Here is a 22,093-nt window from a genome sequence, read left to right as displayed (position 1 = left end):
ACTTTGGGTCTGTAACCCCCAGTAGGGAAGGGGGTAGGGCTTAGTCTTTAGCTTCTCTAAAGGGTCAATGCAAGGAAGGGGATTGCAGGTAGATGTGCAGAAGTCTTTTTGTACTAGTTCTGTAGTTTCCACTTGGCTAATGCTTGCTGACCATCATGCCATGCCCCCCACTATGGCAAATCTACAAACACTGGCTTTATTGTGGGGCACATTGGTGACTTCTTCAGAAACATTGCCCTATAACATACTCCCTTTGTAAAAGATTGCACAATTCCCTCAAATGGGCTAGGTGTGCTCTAACACACAACCCACCCCAGCAACTGTTCCCAGTGGCACACCTTATGCTTATTTCTGCCTTATCTGTTAGCTCTCATGTGCCAGCCATCTTGATCACTTGAACCACTTCATCCACTGCAAACTTGTACACTGTATATATTCGGCAAATATATCCTGCATCCTCCATCTCTTTTTTCCCCAAAACTGCTCAAAGCTTGGAAAAAAAAACAAGGCATGATAATCAGGTAACAGTCTCTATGTTCATGTATATTCCTTAATGTAATGACCTGGGCCGAGCTCTCTCAAGAATTGTTTTACTGAGTGTCCCTCAAATGAAATGTTAGTCTAGCACATTTCCATAACTGAGGAACTTCATCAACTGAGAAGAATGCTGATGAACTGATGTTACCCTGGACCTTTCAGTACACCCAATGGTTTAAAAGTGGTTCCATTGGCTTAGAGGAGAAAGAACCATTCTCCTATGTGTGTTCATATGTGGTGTGTGTGTGGGGGTGTGTGTGTGGGTGGCATCAGGAGAAAACATAGGTGGGCATATGAAATATTACTATATTCTCCATGAAGCTGACAACTCTACTTCCATGGCTTTCTGCCACCATTCTGTTGAATTTCTGGCCCTCTCATATGGGTTGATGGAGAGTTAAAAACTATTGAGCACATCTATCGTTAGTTATGAATGTATTTAGACATCCTTAGCAGATTATGGACTATTATCTGCTGTTCTCAATTTTGGAGTTTCAACAATAATCTGAGACATCTATAAAGTCTCATTAAATTCATCCATATGTTTCATATACATATAAGTAGTTAATTTAAAATTTCAGTTAATAACTAGAGCATATCACAGTGTCTTGCATTGAAAATCTTCATTTTGGTTTTTAGTCATAAAAGTTCTCCTACTGAAATCAGTTTGGAAATGCTGCATATTCTAACTCTTCCCTGGAAATGAAAATTTCTGAAAAGTGTTATAGAAAAAAAATACTTAATTTTGTTTACACAACACTTTTCAAATGTAAACTACATTTTTATTTACTATATCTTATGGAACACGGACAGCTACAACACTATTTGGGGAGCAAATATTTTAAAATAACATTTAAAAGGTAACATAATGCTGCTGAAATTCAATGTGATAACTCTGAATATGAAACAAATTGCAGGTTAAAGTCAATTAACAATGCCTTAAAAATAAGTGATTCTCTAGGACTTACTCCCTTGCTATTCCATCTCAAAGAAGCTTGAGACTTCAAGTTAACCCAGAAAGTAACAGAAAATCTAATCTGATACTCTAACATTTAGCTGAAAAGGCCTGTATTTCAGTTTTGCCATCAGAATGAGTGAAGAAAAGGTCCACTTTTAGTGTATTTTTATTCTATAACCCTATGTTCTATGAACAGATGAAATGCAACATCAAGTCAAAATAAATTTGCATTTAACAGTGCTATATCTCTACTTTTTCCTCCTCAAGCAGGAGCATTGCTACTTTGAGCCTGTGCTGAAGTTACTGATTGTCTTGCTTAATGATACGTTTAGTAGCAATCCATTTTTCAGGCTTGGACAGCTGAGACACCAATGTTGCTCCTTAATCCAGACAAAGTGAACCAAAATGAGTCATATAATTTTCTTACAGAGATGCAGGGATCACAAAAATATATTATGTCGTATTCTAACAATACTGGGTCAAAGCATGTGAAAGACCATGCCTCTCCAATAAGTCCAGAGCATTATCAGGCCATGAGATACATTTATAAAAAATAAGAATATGAGGTAAACCTTTAGGCCAGCAGAAATCTGCAGTGGACAGTTTTTTACAGAAAAGAAAACAGTACTCAGTATGATTTTGCAGCTCAGCTTTACCGTATTAGCTTGAGGCTGAGCATTTAAATAGTTGCTAATCTTCTATGGACAATAACTATCAATAATTCAAATTATAGGTTCATTATACATTTATTAATACATCAAATGAGGGAAAGCTTCCTAATTTTCTAACTGATTGGATCTTAAGGCTTCATTTAGGGAGTTACTAAGGAAACAGAGTTTAGGCCTTGAATGGATTAAAACTAGATTCAAACTTCTGCTCTGTAGTCTTGTATGTTCATCACAAATTCTCCCGAGTTGGTTTTCTTTGTTTTTTTTGTTCCGAGTTGGTTTTCTCACGTGAAAATGGAAATCAAATACCTCCTAAGGTTCTTTTGAAGCTTAAATTTGACTAGTACATGGTAGTGCCCAACAAGGCTAGTCCTCTACTGGAATGAGGAAAGTAATCTAAAAAAAGCCAATTTTCTAAGGCATTCCACATCTTTTCTTTTTCCACACCTGAAGGCCTGTCTCCACATTCAGCAGCCTGGGGTGCAAGTGCTTACTCACTTGTGTGCAACTTGCATGATGGGCACTGTGACAACAGGGGTTATTTTTTGTTTCTCTTTTGTTTCTAATGTGCAGCAGATTACCAGGTGCGTTTGGTATAGGTTAACACAGAAATCATAAGCATTTTCTAAATTAACTTAAGTGAAAATGCAACCAACATTTAGATGTATCTTGGCTTATTTTCATGATTATTAAAGTGTATTTAACTGAAGCATAAAATGCTCATCTAAAAACATTTTCTATTCCAATGTGGACATGAAAAACAATAGTTTTTGAATACCTATACACATATGTGTATATGTTATATACATGTACGTGTGTGCATTTGCACATAATGTATACACACACATTAACTGTATTTCCTTCATTAAGAAAACTTAGATCTCGTACCTCCTTCCAATAACAAAAAATGCCTATTATTATCACTACTATGAATCAATAATATCCACTAATAATGTTGACAATTATATTCATTAATAAACATTTACTGAGCTCATGCAATGACTTTAGAATGTACACAGCACCAAATTAGACTTTTCCCAGAGGGCTTTTATTCCAAATTAGACAGACCAGACACAAACACAGAGAATGAAGGTTAATGCATTCAGAGAAAGAATGAGTGACATCATGGCATATACATCAATACTTAATACTTAAAAGGAAAGTGAGAGATTCTAAATTGCTTAATGCAATTTCATCACCATTATCAAAAAATAACCCATAACAGCCATAAGAACTCAAGCACACACACTCTAGGAGGTTGACACAAATGTCTTAAGTCAAGGAAGGAGCCTGAATACTAATCACTGAACAACTAGTAAGGCAGAAACAAGGATTGGATTACCCTAGATTCTGAGTAATATGGCATAAAACAGAGTTGCCTTAGGGAAAGCTGTTCATACAAAGCTTTTAATGGAAGTAAAAAATAACCTTTCTAGCAGTTTCTTTATGATCCTAAGAACATATGAAGAGACGAAAAGAGATATGGTTTAGTGGATCTATTATCACTATGTGATCATTTTTTTTTGACTCATGAATTTTTAACACAAGCTTTAGTCAAGTTTGTTTCGCTTCTGCATATGTCAAATGACTACAAAATGATATTATTTCACAGAAAAAGAAACTTGAAAGAAAATACACTTAAATATTAATAACTTTTTAAAAAGAATAAAAATAATAAAAATGATTAAGTCCCCATTAAATTGAATATATTCCTAAGTATATTTATTAAATAGTAAATACCTGAGGATATTTAAGAAAGGTAAAAAATTTTGTGACTGTGGTACATTCATTTCTACAAATTCCTGTGTATGTGTTCTTCTATACATTGTTGTGATGTCATTCCGATCTTTTTTCTAATTAAAAATATAGCCACTATCATTAAATATGTGAGTAAGCTAAATTTTGCAATTGTGGATTATATTCAAGCTCTGAACTTTCCCAACTGAACGACTGCAGCTAGTGAGTTTGCCATTTCTAAGCCTTTGTTTTCTTGACTCTTCAGCAAGGATTTACATCATAAGTTATTGCAAGGATTTAGTAATACAAGGTATTTTAGCATCTAATCAATTCCTGGCATCCAAGCAATACTATTTCATCAAAAATATTAGTTTTTTTTTAGTAAGTTTTATAATTATACAGGGATGCTTCCTTCCCTCTATCAGAAATATAAAACAATTTATTATTATTATTTGGGGGGGCAGAGGCAGAGGGAGAGAGGATGTTAATTAGGGTCCATGTCCAGCACGGAGCCCAACATGGGGCTTGATCTCTCAACGCTGAGATCATGACCTGAGCCGAAATAAAGAGTCAGACGCTTAATTGACTGAGCCACCCAAGCACTCCAGAAATATAAAACAATTTAAAGATCATTATAAAATGTGAAAGTAAATAGATAGGAAGAAAGTTTACTACATACAGATAGAGCTTTCATCAAGTGATTTCATTACTCATATTCAGTAAATCAACAATTAATTTGGAAAACAAACCCTGGAAGCATTCTTAGCCTAGGCAGTCCATGATTCTGATTTCAGTAAGTTCACATGTGAACTGAAGAGTAAGAAGCTTATAACGTTATTTTATTTCATGAAAAGAGCATTGTTATTTGTCAGAAGATCAAAAAAATGTTGGATCAGTTTTACCAGAAAAATAGAACACAGGGACAAGGAAATCAAAGGCCAAATCACTATCATTGATCTCTGTGACTAACACAGCTCAACGTCTTAGTGTGCAGATGGAGAGAGTCAGGAAATAAGTCAAGAATGTCATCGATTACTTAGGAGTAAAGGAAATTTAAATTAGTGCTTCACAGAATTCCAAACTCTGTGTAGCTTTCAGTGTATAGAACTTGTATATTTAATATTGGTAATTACAATGAGACACAAATCTATAGCATGTTTCATGAAGTTATTTGTAGGTAATTGTCCTTACAGGTTCTCGGCCACACTAACCATTATGCAGGGGTTGGGGACCAGTTCAATGTCAGCTATTTTGTTAGCAGCTGAGAAAGGACTAGAATGCAGCTCGCTCTCACTGGTGTTTTCACTGAACACCATCTAGATTTTTAAATAGCTTTCTTACCATCATCTGTGATCTACAAATAGGAGGATAATAGCAATGTTCCAGGAAATATTCAATATTTGTAGCAATACAAATCAAATGGGTCATGGGAGGAACTGACAGCCCAGAGATCCTTTACAAGTAAGTGCACTGTGTTTCGGTTACACTGTAGGATGGGGAAAGAGCTGAGGTTACCGTGCCAGCCTGATATACCATTTCCAAGACAGTATGATCCTTCATGGACTTGTGCCTTCGCACTCTTCAGAAAATAAAAGTATAACTTGAACGAAAGTCCAAGTTACATTTGCTGTAACAGTGGTTATCATTACAACTCAAGCATTCTTTGATATTTATTGGTCAAAATCAACCAGTTTGAAGCTGTGGTAGTCATTGTTGGAAGATGAAATTATGGTCATACATATATGAACAGCCAAACCACCAGCAATTTCTTAGTAATTTAGGAAGGACTCGGATACATGGAAATTCATAGATAGGGAAATCACAATGAAGCTTTGAGTGGAAGTATTTTCTTAACATTTTATACTAAGATAAGAATCAGTCATGTGAAAAGATGTCTAATTATCCTAATTTTACATAAATGTTTTCAATAGGTGCCCAGTGATTATTAATACCAATATGGAAATTTACTTGATTTGATTAGTCTTAGACTATTTCAAGAATACAAATGATCTTATATAATAAAATATATCATAATTAAACTACTCCAGAATTGTCCTTCCTCTATTGATTGCAATAGATGACCACCCCATTGTTGAGTAAAAGTCTTTTCTTCGTGGAAAAATCTATTGAGAAATTTGAAATATTTAACACTTATGGACAAATTTTCATAAAATACATTGCTTACTGTGTACCAGACACTATACTAAGTATTTTATATGGATTATTCCATTTAATAATATTAATATCCTATAAAATGGGCTATCATTATCTTTAGCAACAAAAGAAAAATAGGGGCTTAGAGAATTTCAGTAATTTAACTAAAGCAAAACTTGTTGCAAGAGGTGGAGCTGGAACTTAAACAAAGATTCATCATTAGATTAATAGCTCTCTAGGACACTTACACCTAAGTTATTGAGCACATACAGTGTGCCAACCCTCTGCAGAATACTTACCATGTTATCAGTGAATGCAGTCCTTACAATTCCATAAATTAGGTGTGCAATAGGATGGCATTATGTCAAACTCTGGGCATACGGAAATTAAATCTCTGGTGAATCTCTGTGTACTGTGGGTGAACATCTGGAGTTACAATAGATAAAAACTGAGCAGATTTCATACATCACACATAACCATGGATATGAGGAAGCAACGTTTCAGAAAGCAAATTTATGTGGTGATTTTAAAACATGTTCTCAAGTTCTTTGACACCCAAATGGAGAGGTGAGGCCTATGTTAATACCCTTTAATTTGGCTCATCTAGGACCAACAGAAAGGAGAGGAAATGTCACCGTGGTACTTCTAAGGCTAAGCCCTATGAGGCAATGCAACTTGGGTCTTATTTGCTGGGACATCTGCCCTTGGAGCCTTGAGTCTGCATGTGAAAAGCCTAACCACGGTGTGTAGCCATGCTGTGATGTGAGAAGGCCAGGCCACGCTGAGAGGCCAAGAGTAGGTACTTTGGGTGGCCTTCCTATCTTTGCATTATCTCAGATTAGACATCAGATATGAGAGTGAACACAGATTCTAGATGACTCCAGTCCCCAGACACTGAGCCATTCTGCAGCCTTCTATTCTTGTGTTCAAGGTGTACCAGAATTTGTTATCAGAAATACAGAATTCCTGCTCTGTCCTTTTAAATACTGATATATGGGACGCCTGGGTGGCTCAGCGGTTTAGAGCCTCCCCTCGGCCCAGGGCGTGAGCCTGGAGTCCCGGGATCGAGTCCCACATCAGGCTCCCTGCATGGAGCCTGCTTCTCCCTCTGCCTGTGCCTCTGCCTCTCTCTCTCTCTCTCTCTCTGTCTCATGAATAAATAAATAAATAATCTTTAAAAAATAAATAAATACTGGCCATAGAATCTATGAGCATAAGAAAATGGTTGTCATATCCTGATAAAATTTGGGGGTAATCTGTTATGCAGCAATAGCAGCTGGAACAATTGTTCTTAACAATTTTAACAGTAATTGTAATGCTGAGATATGCATATAACATCAGGCTTTCTTTAGCAGAACTACACCATTACCAAAAAGAACTTGAAAAAACAGTTTTAGTGTGTATTATAGACCATAAGATACATCTACAATTAATTAATTTTTATTTATGTATCTCAAGAACATAATGAATGAAAGAATGGAATGAAAGTAAAATGTTCCAGGGACCCCTGGGGGGTTCAGTGGTTGAGCATCTGCCTTCGGCTCAGGGTGTGATCCCAAAATCCCAGGATCGAGTCCTGCCCTGGGCTCTCTCTGTGGGGAGCCTGTTTCTCCTTCTGCCTGTGTCTCTGCCTCTCTCTGTATGTCTCTCATGAATGGATAAATTATTTTAAAAGTCTTAAAAAAAAAGAAAGTAAAATGTTCTAAATCTGTGCTGTTGATTATGGTTGCTAGTCAGTAGCCACATGTGACTATTGATTATATTGAGATGTGTCTAAATGTGAAATGTGCATGAGTTTGAAACCTTAGTATGTAAAGAGATGTTAAAAAAAATAACCTCATTAATAATTTACTTTGATTCATCCCCAAAATAATATTTTGGACATTGTCTCAGTAGTTTCTGTATGGACTACACATTGAAATGATAATATTTTGGATAGTGGGTCACCTAAAATATATCACAAAGTAATTTTCACATGTGTCCTTTTACTTATTATTGTTATTTTGACTCCCAGAAGATTTAAAATTTAACTGTGCTTCAACTGATATATCTATTGGACAGAACTAGACTAAATCATTATTCTTTCTTGAAAAGCTATTAAGATATTTAGTAAATAAAGAAATAGAGTGGAATCTAATAATCCTCACCTTGCCACATTTTTCAACAATTGTAGTTTTTCTAATGACTTCTATAACCCAAGTCACTAATAGGTGAACTTTAATTGCTATCGCTCTAAAATGAGAAAAAAAGACTTGGTATTAGAAACACACATGAAGCTAATGCTGTCACATTAGATGGTGAATTTTATTAAAGCAAAGATGCTTTATTTACTTTTTTGTTGTAACTATTTACAATTCTCATTATTTTAAATTCTTTATTTTTACCCTAAAATAGCTTGAATCAAAACTTTTCACGTCGTATCTTCTCATTAACTTTAAATTTATCTTCTCTCATCTCTAATCAATGTAATTGATTTATATTTTTTAAAGCAGAGATCAGAATATAAAAGTGTAAAATAAAGTGATCTTTAAACAGAATCTCAATATCTTAGGAACTGTTAAAAAAAGAACACATTAACATTTCAAAAGTAATTAGATTTCAAGATTTATTTTAGTTAAATCTCGAAAGTTGTTCTTTGGATGTTAAAATAGCTGCGCACACGTAAACCAATATACATTTTAGCCTTTCTACCCCTAATCAAAACCCACGAACCCTCGAACCACAGGCTGACTTCTTTTTTTCCAGCTAACACAGGCCTCTCTTTACCACTCGCCATTCGTTCTTCTGTCACTCTTAATTCCAGACTTCACTCTGTCTGCCAGGCTGCTTGAGAGCTGCCACCCGTTTCATCTTAAAAGCCTGACATTTAGCCTTTTCTTCTCAGCTTCAGTCAATCAACTATTTGAACTTTGTGAATGTACCTTGCAAAATAGGTGGATAGTGTCAACCTGACTAAAAACTGTGAGATTGACTGTTTCCTTCCCCCGAGAAGTGTGTAATTATGCCAAATGCAACTGTTGGCTTGCTTGTCTGATGGCCTTTCCATCATGCGCTCTCCTCAGAAAGACCTGAACGCTGTCAGATAACAGCTGTGTGAAGCAGTTGGTGTCACCTCTGGGAAAACACCTGTCAGCCTCTATGTACAGTCAAAAGTTCAGTGAACAAGAGACAGTCAAGGAGGTGCAGTTACAGGAAGAGAAATAGACGCTTGTAGAACAGAAAGCAGATTGGCCAGGAGTTTAGCCAATAACCACCAGTCATTATGTTCTGGAACAGTGTAAAAATCCGACTAAGGTTTAGAGCTTCTGTCACAAATTCAAATGTCTTCAGGAGTCAAGCAGCTAAAATATATTTCTATTATTATTGCAACCAATCCTATTAAAATTGTTGCTGCCTTATGATATACCAGGTATTATTTCAGGCCACATATACCATATTCATTTAACTCTTACACAGATGCTAGAAGGTAGATACTATGATCCCCTACATTTTACAGATAAATAAATTAAGACACCAAGTAATGCGCCCTAGGTCACACATTAAGCAAATGTGGGATTCAATTTCCAGCAGTCTGCTACCAGAGATTGTGACTTTAACCTCCAGCTATGCCGCTCCAGGGAGTGGTGACACCTGTGTCACCTTGAAGAGCAAACATACTGCCTGAGGCATTCAATTCTGATCACAAGAAGTCCAAATGCATCTGCCATCCAATTCAGCTACTGATTTGCCTAGAGTCCCAGGCAAAATAAGAGTTGGCTCAGTTTTTTCTAAATTCCAGCCATGTGTTCTCATGTAATTTGAAACAAACCTAAACATCTAGCTGTAAAACTAAATTTTATTTATAGTAATCAAAATACATGCTTTCAAAGGTCTTTTCTATGCTTAGATCTTCCTTACGGTACTCCTTAATCTTTAAGTTCACTATTTGTTTTATTTACAGTTCTAAGGTAAAGAAGCAACAAAAATTTTACAGTATATGTACATACATACATAAAAGTTGCTCTCTTCTTCAGTCTAAAATGAAAATGGAAGTTTTAATGAGTCTTTTTTCTTCAAACCAAGTAAGTGATTGAAGAAAAAATACACTGATTGTTCCTTACGGTACATTACTTTATGGTTAAACCTATGACCGTGACATTGCACTTTTGTAATATTAACTATTGGATAAATTATTATAAAATATTCCTCTTTTTTACAATTAAGAAAGGATGTGATAGAATAGTCACTTCTTTACGTCTAGTATTTTGATTTCTAAATCTGTAGTAATCAAAGTTGGAGATGCCTTCAATCCCTTGTCATCTCAGAAGCTAGGTTGCTGACATCACTTTCCTTAATTTTCTTTCTTTCTTTTTTTACTTCTCTTTATTTTCCAATACAGAGTCTTGGATATGCAAGAGAGAGTTCTCTTCCATCATCTTGACATGATTAATAAATAAAGAAGGGAATGTCCAAGTCTGTATCCATTATGGCACAAAGGTACTCACTGAGATACCTGCACATTAAGAGCAAGCTTCTGCTGCATCAGCAAGACAAACCCCCAAAGAGTGATCCTTTATTGACCGAACTATCCTCCTCCATCTTGTGAGAAAACTTTCCATGCTGCACTAGACAATTATTGACCATTACTAATCCCTAAAAATGTAAAGTAAATTGTCTCATGGAAAAATGTATTCTCAAACCAAACCAAAGAAAAACAATTATACTGTTCTGGGATTCTATGGAAAAAATCCAGCCTTTCAAACTATCTTTAATTACATTTTAAAGGATTTTTAAAATGAACTTTCACTATCATATAAAAGCATATATTTCAAATATAGTATTTTCTATTTATATTTAATTATAAACAAACAATACTCACATATACTTAATTTTGGCTTATAATTAAGCAACAGACATACACGAGATTTTAATGGGAGATTCAGTAGCAAAATAAACAGAAAAAATTTAAATAAATAGAAAGACTTAATTTAAACAGCAAAGTAAAAATAATAATATTATTATTATAAACCATAGTTAATTCTTTTTCCTTCTTAATTCACAAATCTGAGGTTAAAGACCTCTGCATTATCAAGGAGTAAAAACCTTATTGTGATTATTGTGATACTGGATGGAAACAGAATTTTCTGCATTCCAGAAACTGCTATATGTCACATAACCAATGGTTAAATTATGGACACAAATGATAAAAATATGATGAGAATTTTTAACCAAGTTTAGTCTGATGACAAAATAATGGAGACATAGGAGACAGACCCAAATATTTAGTTTTGTTGATGGTTTAAAAAATGCAAAATAAAGCATTACTTACTCCCATTTTTCAACCATGACAGAGTTGCTACAATTGCCTTGCCCTACTGCTATAAACAACAACAAAAAAACTGAACAATATATATTAAACAAACATGTTCAGACATTGAACGGTAGACAACACAGGGCTGAGAACACCAAGAAAAAGGAAATGTAAAGTCAATCTTATAACAACCACCTCAGCTTTCTGCCAGGAGGCACTTTTTAGATCATTGCATAGGAAAGGTAGTCAAGGGATGCAGCTGAGCAGAAACAGTAGGCTTTTTCAGTTGACATGGCAGTTGGGATATCTAGAGCAAAGGACAGGAGAAAATGGAGCTCTTTGGAGAAAGAGATCCAGATGTCTGCAAAAGGTCTTCTCGAAGTTGTTGGCAAAGTGTAGGGTAGTAGTGTGTAGTGGTATCTCATGGTTGTTTTAATTTGCATTGCCCTGATGATGAATATGACTTTGGTGAAGTGTTCATTAAGGCCTTTGGCCATTCGTAATTCAGGTTGTTTTCAGAATGGACTTCAAAAGAGATATTATATGCATGCTCAAGATATAAAGGAAAACACGAATATAATGAAGAGGCAATGAGAAGTATATAAAAAAAAAGCCAAATTGAACTTCTTTGGATTAAAAACACAGTATCAGAAGTTAAGGACTTAATAGATGGGATTAACAGCTAACTGGACACTATGCCCAAGCAATCACTGAAGACAGAGCAATATCAAATATCCAAACTGACTCACAGAGAAAAATAAAGGGGAAAAATGACAAGTACTTCAGAAACCTTCTAAAAAATATCAAGATGTTTAAAATATATAAAATTAGAGTTCAAGAAGAGGAAAGCAGAAAATATATTTGAAAAAATATTCTAAATTTAATGAAGCCAATAAAACTGTCAAAACCCTAACCTAGATAAACTATAAGACAGCCATACCAAAGTGTATCCTAATCAAACTGCTAAAAACCAATGTAAAACAAAAAAACCTTAAAAAGCAACCTGATGAAAACACTTTTTTAATACATGGGAACAAAGATTATTATACCCTTCTCATCAGAAATTATGTAAGTCAGAAAGCCACAGAATGACATTTTGAAAGAACAGTTTAAAAAAACCATCAAGCTAAAGTCCTATATCCAGCAAAACAGTCCTTCAAGAATTCAAAGTATTCAGGGAACCAGAAGCTAGGAGATTTATTGCCAGCAGATCTACATGATGTTTTTTCAGATGGAGGGAAAAGGTCATCAGAAGGAAATCTGGGTCTACACAAGAAAATGAAGAACACTGGAAACAGTAGATATGTGGATCAATACAAAATATTTTCCAATTTTAAGTTTCTTAATTGCATAAAGCAAAATGCTTAAAACATAGATAATAATATATTATGTGTTAATAATATATGTAAAGTGTAATGTAAAAAAATAGCTGAAAAGGAGCAATAAAAGGTAATGGAAGTATACTGTCGTAGCATTTTTATTTTATGTATGGAGTGATATAACAGGACATGAAAGTAGATTTTGGTGGTCCTACAAAAAAGATTATATGTTGAATGCTTGTCCTGGTTTGTCCCAGAAGTTCTGCTTTATGCCTTTCATACTGACATAATTATTAAAGAGAACCCTCTTTCACTCTCAAATGAGCCCTAGTTCAGAGAATACATTATATGAGTGCTCTAATCAAATGGGAAGATGTGTCAATATTTAGGCCATAAATACAGGTTTATAGCAATAGGTAGGTAAGATGAATCAGAATCTAGTAGGGAGCCTGTTAAAAATACAGTTGTTGTGTGCTCGTTTTTTTAGCACATATACTAAAATTGTAAAGATATACTTGTCTCCCCTCTTCAAAACACTCCGCCCACCCCAGTAAATCTAGGGCAGGAATTAGGTCTTTAAAATCTTAACATATTATTTGATATAACTCAAATTTTGAGAACCACTAATCTCTATGTTGCAAAAAACTTTCAATTATTATACCAATAGCAAACACCAAAGTAAACATTTTGTGCAAACAACTGCATACTCAACTACCACGAGGCTTTCAAGGGGTCCTGATGGCCTAAGATTTTTCAAATACACTGTGTAGCTCAGAAAGACCTTGGCAGACCTTTGAAACTAAGTCATTAGTAGGCCTCTCAGTCCTATGGATATCATGAGGAAAAAGTGTGAGCAAGTAATGATGTAGTTCAATTCTTAGGCTGATAATTCGAATTATCCTAATATGTGATGAGGTCCACATTCAAGGAAAATGAGGAACAGAAAAACATTGCTCTAGAAGATGGGAGAAGTTTGAAAAGGAACTGTAAATAAAACAATAATATTCTGACACATAAAGAGAGTCACTTTGAAAAATCTAATATAATCACAGACTCAAGAGTACGTTGGTGGTAGAAGATAGCATGAACTCTCTTATTTTAGAGATTTGGGGAAATTGAGGCCCGGTGAGTTTCAATACTTTAAATTACTTATCCAAAAATAATTCTTGGTTTTAGAAAAAACTGTATAGTTTTGGCTGGCTCTTATTTCAGTTTTTTAAAGTAAAGATTTTATTTATTTATTTGACAGACAGAGAGCACAAGCAGGGGGAGCACCAGAGGGAGAATCAGGCTTTCCCACTGAGCAGGGAGCCTGATATGGGGCTCAATCCCAGGACCCCAGAATCATGACCTGAGCTGAAGGCAGATGCGCAACTAACTGATCCACCCAGATGCCCTTCATATTTTGGTTTTAAATCCCATATGGCCCAGTAAGTTTTAGGTTATTTACTCTCAAGACTGGCTGAGTCTGTCCCTTCATTAATTTTAAATTATAAAAGTCTGCAACCATTTGAAAAAACCATGGGTATGAAATCTCATTTAGTTACGTTATTTCTGAATAGACATCCAGAGGGTCACAATATGCTTTTTAAAGTATATGAATAAAATGTCTAAGGAAAGCCAAAGTGCCTACAGTTATATAATAAGAATAATGTATACCAAACAAAATTAAGTGGCTCTAGCATATGTAAAGAAATAAAACATCGTTGGTTTTGCCGTAGTTTCAAAAATCTTTAGCCATTTAATACTTAAAATCAGTTTTTAATTCAGGAGCATAGCCTACTTTTTTGATTGTTTCATCATAGTCCACACCCTGTCCCACTGTCCCATCACTTTTTCACAGTGTGATTTATTTGGGTGTTTGCCAGTTTTTCTTGTTCCAATATAGCAAAATATCATAAGAATATAGCTTAAAACTTCTGTTGCAGCAGTACCTTCTCTTAACAAGGCAAAGAATAAAGAATACAGCATTGAGAAAGCATGAAAGGTTCTATGCAATTCAAGATCATCATTCTTTCTTCTAAAGACATCCAAATGGTCTACAGTTTAATGGTCTCTATGAAAAAATACACACCATAATACTTCCATTATTGATAGATACTAGTAGCCAAATGACTGAACTTTTGCCTGACCTAATGCAAATGAATTGGTTTTGTGTTCAACGTATTAAGGCACAAGGCAATTAATCCTTTTCTTCTCAAGTTACTAGAGGAGGCATGGGATAAAGAAAAGAAGGAAACTAACAATTTTGTGATGCTATATATACTTTATATAAATTATTTAATTTTTATGATCCTTTGAAGTAGGTGGTATTACTCACTTTTTAAGATATGGAAAAAATTCAGTAGTTAATTTGTCCTTCGTAATAGCTGTACTTCAGATGTTAAAAAAAAATACCTAGTTCTGATCACTATATGGTTAATGGTCAAAGGATCCTGAAATACCTACTCTTGCAAATCACTTTACCTCCCAGGACTTCCTGAATCTGCCCAAACTTGGTATCTTTTATACCATTTGCATTTCCTGGCGATTACTGCTGCCCATGCCCCACCTTTTGGCTAAGTGAGTCAGACAATGGCCCTTTCATGTTGGGAAGCTCAGGCTGCATGGACACTTGATATTTAGTACGCCGTCTCTAGCAAGGTCCCATAAGCAAATCAGAGCTGTTTCTCAAAAGGAGTGTATTAGTGGAAGATGGCATACACATATATAAGCCCAAGGTCTGCTTGCTAGAGGTTCCATGTAACAATCCTCTTTGCCACGGATACGTCAGTATCCTTATTGGATCTGCTGGATAATGAGGCCTTTTTGATAGGAAAGCTTAAACTGCAGCCTGAACCTCCTACAGAGCTTTCTCTTTTTCTGGGCCCCACCAACACTAGCAGCCTGTCACTTTGTAAATGGGTCAAAATTACACATGTAGGTAAATGGTCCACATCTTTTTGGAGAAGGATTGGAGGGAGATTTTTTAAAAAGACTATTTATTTATTTATTGGGGGGGGGTAGTGGAGAGAGGGGCCGAGGGAGAGAGAGACAGAGGGAGAAACAGACTTCTCATTGAACAGGAAGCCTGATTTAGGGCTCAATCTCAAGACGCTGGGAATCATGACCGGAGTCAAAAGCAGATGCTTAACCATCTGAGCCACCCAGATGCCCTGGAAGGAGATTTCTGTTGGGTACTTTCACCAGTGGTGCTAGGTACTTCCTCAAGGGGACTTGCCCTCCCCTTAGGTCAAGGAACTCTGGATCTGTGAACGGACATAGGTCTGGAAAGGGAGTGGGAAGCCATGATTCACCATTGTGGATACTTGAGTCAGGTTTATGGCTACCAGACCTAGAGCTTTTTCAGATACACAGATCAAATAATACTCTAGTAGTCTGCCTATTTATTTTCTAGAGACATCATGATCAATTAATACTTCCAAAGATCTCCAGGGTCAAAACTATTCTGATGGTCTGTATGTCCCTGTTGCCCTTTAGAGTAGATGTTTCCACCTGTTTTTACCATGGGCTTCTGCTACTTTGAGATCTTATGATCTCCTTTGAGATCAGGGAATCCATTGTAATAGTAGTGTGCTCGGCTGCATAATGTCCTCCCTCCCTCCCTACAAAGATGTCCATATCCTAATTTCAGATATCTGTGAATATGTTACATTACACAGTAAAATAGACTTTGTAGATACAGTTAAGGATCTTGAATGCAAAGATTATCCTGGACTATCTAGGTAGGTCCAATATGATCATATCCTATTAAGAGGGAGACACAGGAGGTCAGAGGGAGATGCTACACTGTGCTTTGAATATGAAGAAAGGGACCATGAGCTACCTTTAGAACCTCAAAGAGACAAGAAACAGATTTTTTTGCTCCAGTCTTAACAAAGAAGTAGCCTTGGTTTTAGCCCTGTAAGACTTATTTCAGACTTCTGACTTCCAGAAATATAGTATAATAAATTTATGTTGTTTTAAACTACTAAATCTCTGCTAATTTGTTGTGGCAGCAATAGGCTATAGATGTCATCCTGTAGTATAGTGGTTCTCAACCAGGATTAATTTTGTTCCCTCCAGGGCACAATTGGCAATATCTGGAAGCATTTTTGATTGTCATGATTCAGGGAAGGGGAATACTGGCATCCATAGGTAGAAACAAGTTTATCCTGCATTGCACAGAACAGGCACTCAAAACAAAGAATTACCCTGTCCAAAATGTCAATAGTGCTAGGTTAAAAAATCCTGCCCCGCAGTCATGCCTGGCCATGAAAGGACAGGAACCGCAGAGAATCCAGAATGTAGGTATTCCCTCACTAATGTATTTCTCAATGCCTCACTGAAGGCAATGTCTTCTGGACCTTCTCATGGAGCAAAGTAGTATATGATAAATCCAGTCTAACATTTCTAAATCTCTTAAGTCTTTGGATGCCTTCCTCCACATCATGCTAGAGCAGCTATGGCATGTCAGCCTCACTAACTGGAGGCTACTGTCATGAAGCCCAACTTTCAGTCAATGAACTACATAATCTTTCAGAACCATCTCTTATTGCATAAGTTAATACATTAAAAAACAGAATCTCTTTAATTGTTCCCATGACAAGAAAAAATGGTGTTATGTGATATAACCAAGGTGTTAGCTAACACAATGTGGTTATCATACTGCAATATATAAATGTTTCAGGTAAATGTTTTGCACCTTGAAGTTACACAATGCCAAATGTCCATTATATTTCAGTTAAAAAAATAAAAGAAAAATTAAAGGGGTGCCTGGGTGGCTCAGCTGATTAAGCAACTGCCTTCCCCTCAGGTCCTGATCTCAGGGACCTGGGATAGAGCCTGCATTGGGCTCCCAGCTCAACAGGGAGTCTGTTTCTTCCTTTGCTCCTCCCCTCCGCTTATGTACTCACCACACCCCAATAAAAAAATAAAAATCTTTAAAAAAAAAAGAAAAATAAAAAAAGTTAAATTACCTCCCCAACCCTGAATCTCCAGCAAATATACTCATCAATGAATTCAGCCAGAGTTGGGGTTTTATTTCATTCTCCTCTAGCATCCTTAGAACCCATTCCCATTCATTCCTTAGGCTTCTGTTGAAATATGTACAAAGACTTGCAATTCTTTTGGTGTGTAAGCTATTCCCTCCTGAGTAATATTATGTACCTGTCCCTCTTGGAACATGCTGAGATTTCATCCCAGTTACTAGTCTAGGAGCAACTGAAGGTATTGGCATCCTCCATGAACATGCTCACCCCACATAAGGTTATCACAGGATTTTTATGCAGAAGGCTAGTCTCAGGTACTGGAGGGAAAGCTACTTCTAATGGGATGGGAGTTTCAAAGTGATCTGGGGGCTCAAGAGCGTCCATTCATTTGTGTCCAACAACAGATGTACCCATTCCTAGATTCAGAGTCCCGTTCTTTATCAATCAATGCCCTAACTTTCACATAAGAAATTTGCTGAGACTGTGAATTCAACTAGCACTATAATAGAGCAACTCACAGAGTTACATTTTGTGTTTGATTTTCAGCAATACCAACCCTGCAACTACCACAAATAAGAGCTTAGTTTAGGGCTAGTATGGAACCTCTGTGATTCTCAGATAGTGATTTAAGTTTAGAGTTAACAAGCCTGAGCTTGTCATTTTCTCTTTGTTATCCTTCAAGTGCGCTCAAAAGAATCCACCCCACACCAGAGTTATCCTTACAGTTATATCGGCCACATCCGGCTCTACATGGGCTTCCAAGGCACAAGCTTCAGTTAGTACCTCATCATAATCAACTACAGGCATTCATTCATGCATTAATTCCATAAATATTTATTGAGATTCATTATTTACTAGTTCTTTCTCTAGGAGTTGTTAAAGATTCTAAAAACTTCTCATCAGAAAGTTTAATGTTGTTTTCAAGAAAAATTTTAGAACAGATTATTATTAAGCAGGTCTTTTTTCAACCCTTAATGATGTTTTATAATGCATTTGTATTTTAAAATTCCTAAAACTTTTTTATATACAGAATAATCTTATTTAATCATAGGAATCCTCTTTAGAAACCAGTATGAGTTTAGTAAGATTAAATGACACTAAAATAAATATTTTCTGTTTTGATACTAGAGAGTACAAAGTTAAATGATACTGAACTTAAAAATCTTGATTTTGGAAAAGTATTTCATAAATTTTCCTGGCCAGCCAAATAGGTACCATTAGAGAAATTTGGCTATATATGCTTATAGACGAGTGGATTTATAAGTATTTGAAATTCTGCACTCAAATAGTACTCATTAACTTATCATCATCTACATATATAATTTATATAGAACTGGAGAGAGATCTTCTAGGATATAATTTACCACTATCCTACTCATGAGTCACCAGAAGGGAGGTTGCTCAGTCTGGGAGAGGTTGCTAATATATTAGAAAGCAGAATTAAGATCTTAAAAGAATTTTTCAAAGGGAAATTAAAAAACAAAACTAACAAAAATGAGTGTCAGCAGTGAAAAATATAAAGCCTTGATTTTATATTCAGATAAATAAATTGCATGAACACAGCATGAAAGTGCACTTGCCTAAATTGTATTTTATATGAACAAGATTTTAATATTTTTTTGATTGAAAAATCATTATAATGTAAAATAAAAGCACTGCTAAGTATGACATCCATTAAGCTCGGGTCTCATTAATATAAACATGATAAAGTATAAGCTGAGAGATTCAGGCCCTAGGAAACCTTCCCTTCTAGAGTTCAGATAATAATTGAAAAAGCCTATATATTTCAAGTCCCCACTGTTTATATACTTACCAAAAATTTGGCAAGGACAAGCAGGGAAATAATAAAAGGTTTAGAAGCCATTCATGGGAAGAATGTTGAAAGGGTTGGAACTGTTAGCAGAAAAAAGACAAGACTAGGGCAATGATGGCAATCATCATACATCTGAATGGATATTAACTGGATGAAGTGTTAAGGCTTCTCTAAAGATGCAGATGGTGAGCTTCGGACAATGGTAAACATTACAAAAATATAGAATTAAGTGCAGTCCAAGGTTATATTCCACAGTAATAGTACTCGTCTCAAAATTGTTCATAAGAAGCCAAATTACTATTTGTAACAGTACAGAGAGGCATTTCTATAGAGTATGAGATTGGGCTGGGGATATTTAATGTCCTCTTCCTTTCTAAGATTCATTATTCTGAGTACACAGAACACCCACTAAAAGGAGATTTATAGCAAGAGATGATAGAGAAAGGCAGAACAACTTAACTTATATTTTTGGACCACTTTTTTCATCAATTATATTGATCTTTAGGCTGGAATTGATAGAACAAACACAGTTAGAAAATTTAAATCTGAAAGAAGTTAAGACAACTGTAAAATAATACCCAGTCACTTAAAATTAGTTTATGTGAAGGCATTTTTTTTTGTATTGTATAGATATATCTTCAACTTTTCCAGGAAAATGTTCAAATACACTTTCACACAAATGTAAAAATCTAGGAACTTCTGAATACATGCTGAAATCTTTTTATTGTTAAACTTATGGCCTTCCAATGTAAAAATAAAAAATAAAGCAATTAAATCTAACATTTGGCAAAATCTATAATAAAGTGTATCTCTCAAATACATAATCATGTTATTAAAATAAGCTACAAATTTATAATATTATAAGCCTTAAAAGTGAAAGAACAGAGAGGCTCCCTTTAAAATATTATCTTTAACCACCGTTTAAGGAAAAGAAGGTTTATTTCTAGCAAAGCAATTTCCTGCACATAAAAACAACAAAGAAAAGATCTAAGTTCACCAGAACATATTGACCGCTGGGAATTAGGGGGAAAAAAAAGTTACCCAGTTTAATCACTCAGGTTTTGCTTACACTAAATGCTTTAAATCTGTCCCAAACTACTGGTGTTTCTAAGATAAAGCACAGAGTTTTCCCTTAGGTTCCTCTGCACAAATTGTTCCAAGAGAGTCAGATTAAATGCAGAAAGAGTATACTCAACCATATGCTTACTTATTTAAAAGACATCAAATTGAAAACACAATTATATTAATTGTAATTATTTTTCATTTCTAATATCAGTTTCTATGAGATTATACCTGTACTTCATATTTCAGCTGGAGTTTATTAATAATTCCATGGGGTTGCTCGATGAAATTGCTGTGATAATTATGGTAACTACGAAGTAAGGAAAAGATTTCTGTTTTTATCAACCACGTCCCATCCTTATCCCCAAACCCTTCCATGTGGTTAGGTGATTTGTGGCACATCTGTGGAAAATGGATACATTCAGCATTGTTAGGTTTTCTCCGTTAAGACAGCTCTTCTTGCTCCTTTTTTGAGGTAGAGATCTCTGTCAGTGCACTAGGGCCAAGACATGACATGACCTTGACAGGTTTCTACAAAAGGAATTTCCCATCCTCTGGCCTCCGTGGCCTTGGAGGAACTGATTAAGCAGGGGGAAGCAGCAGAAACTCAGATGTGGAGACTAACTCAGATTATTCACATGAAACCATTATTCCCATTTTACAGCTGAGGACACTGAGGCATAGATGAAGACATTGGGATCGTGTACAGTTACATCACAGTGGCATGCATACTCTTTATTTCCTGAGAACCTTCTTTACGAGTTAAATGTAGTCTCTGATCTAGCCAAGTGAACATTAGGAGACTTGATCTAGAGGATTAAGAATCACAGAGACTAACAGGCTACTATTTGTTTTATGTCTTACAATTTTATTTTTAAGTAATCTCTACACCCAATGTGGGCCTTGAAATTTATAACCTTGAGATCAAGAGTCGCATGCTCTACCAATTGAGCCAGCCAAAGTGCTCCGCAAGCTACTATTCGAAAGAAAATCTGAACAAGTCCATGAAAAGTTTAGAATCATTTCAGATACGCTCAAACTGACTTTTCAATGTGTATTCAAGGATTCTAACCATAAATATGAGAAATTATCTTTTAGAGACAAGTCATCTGAAAACTTCTAAAAATAGGAATTTTTGATTTACTTTTTCATATTAATGATGACTGCTGAAAGTATTTGCTTCTATTCCAGAATCCAAACCACGAGAAATCCCAAATTACCAGAAATGCTGGAAAAATATGATAAAAACAGTGTTCATCATGTTTCTAGTTTTATAATTCTAAAGATGTAATTACTAGGTTTATTAAATATTCGATAGTAATATCGATGCTAAACATTTGCCTCTATTGTCAACTTAGAAAATTTCAGTAATTCTATTAACACAACCCTCTGAATCCTGAAATTAAATCTTTATTTTATTTTATTTTTTATTTATTTTTATTGGTGTTCAATTTGCCAACATATAGCATTTCGCCCAGTGCTCATCCCATCAAGTGCCCCCCTCAGTGCCCGCCACCCAGTCACCCCCACCCTCTGCCCACCTCGCTTTCTACCACCCCTTGTTCGTTTCCCAGAGTTAGGAGTC

The 22,093-nt window shown here is 35.5% G+C and overlaps 1 protein-coding gene across 15 annotated transcripts in view; it reads right to left on the bottom strand.

Moving 5' to 3' along the window:
• RALYL (RALY RNA binding protein like) overlaps positions 1-22,093 on the bottom strand; it is a 712,238-nt gene that overhangs the window by 321,760 nt on the left and 368,385 nt on the right. The window lies entirely within an intron of this gene.

Source organism: Canis lupus, chromosome 29 (assembly GCF_003254725.2).
Source record: "Canis lupus dingo isolate Sandy chromosome 29, ASM325472v2, whole genome shotgun sequence".
In the NCBI taxonomy this organism is placed as follows: domain Eukaryota; kingdom Metazoa; phylum Chordata; class Mammalia; order Carnivora; family Canidae; genus Canis; species Canis lupus.
Note: the sequence above shows the minus strand (reverse complement) of the source record. Positions and strands in the feature narration are given on the sequence as shown.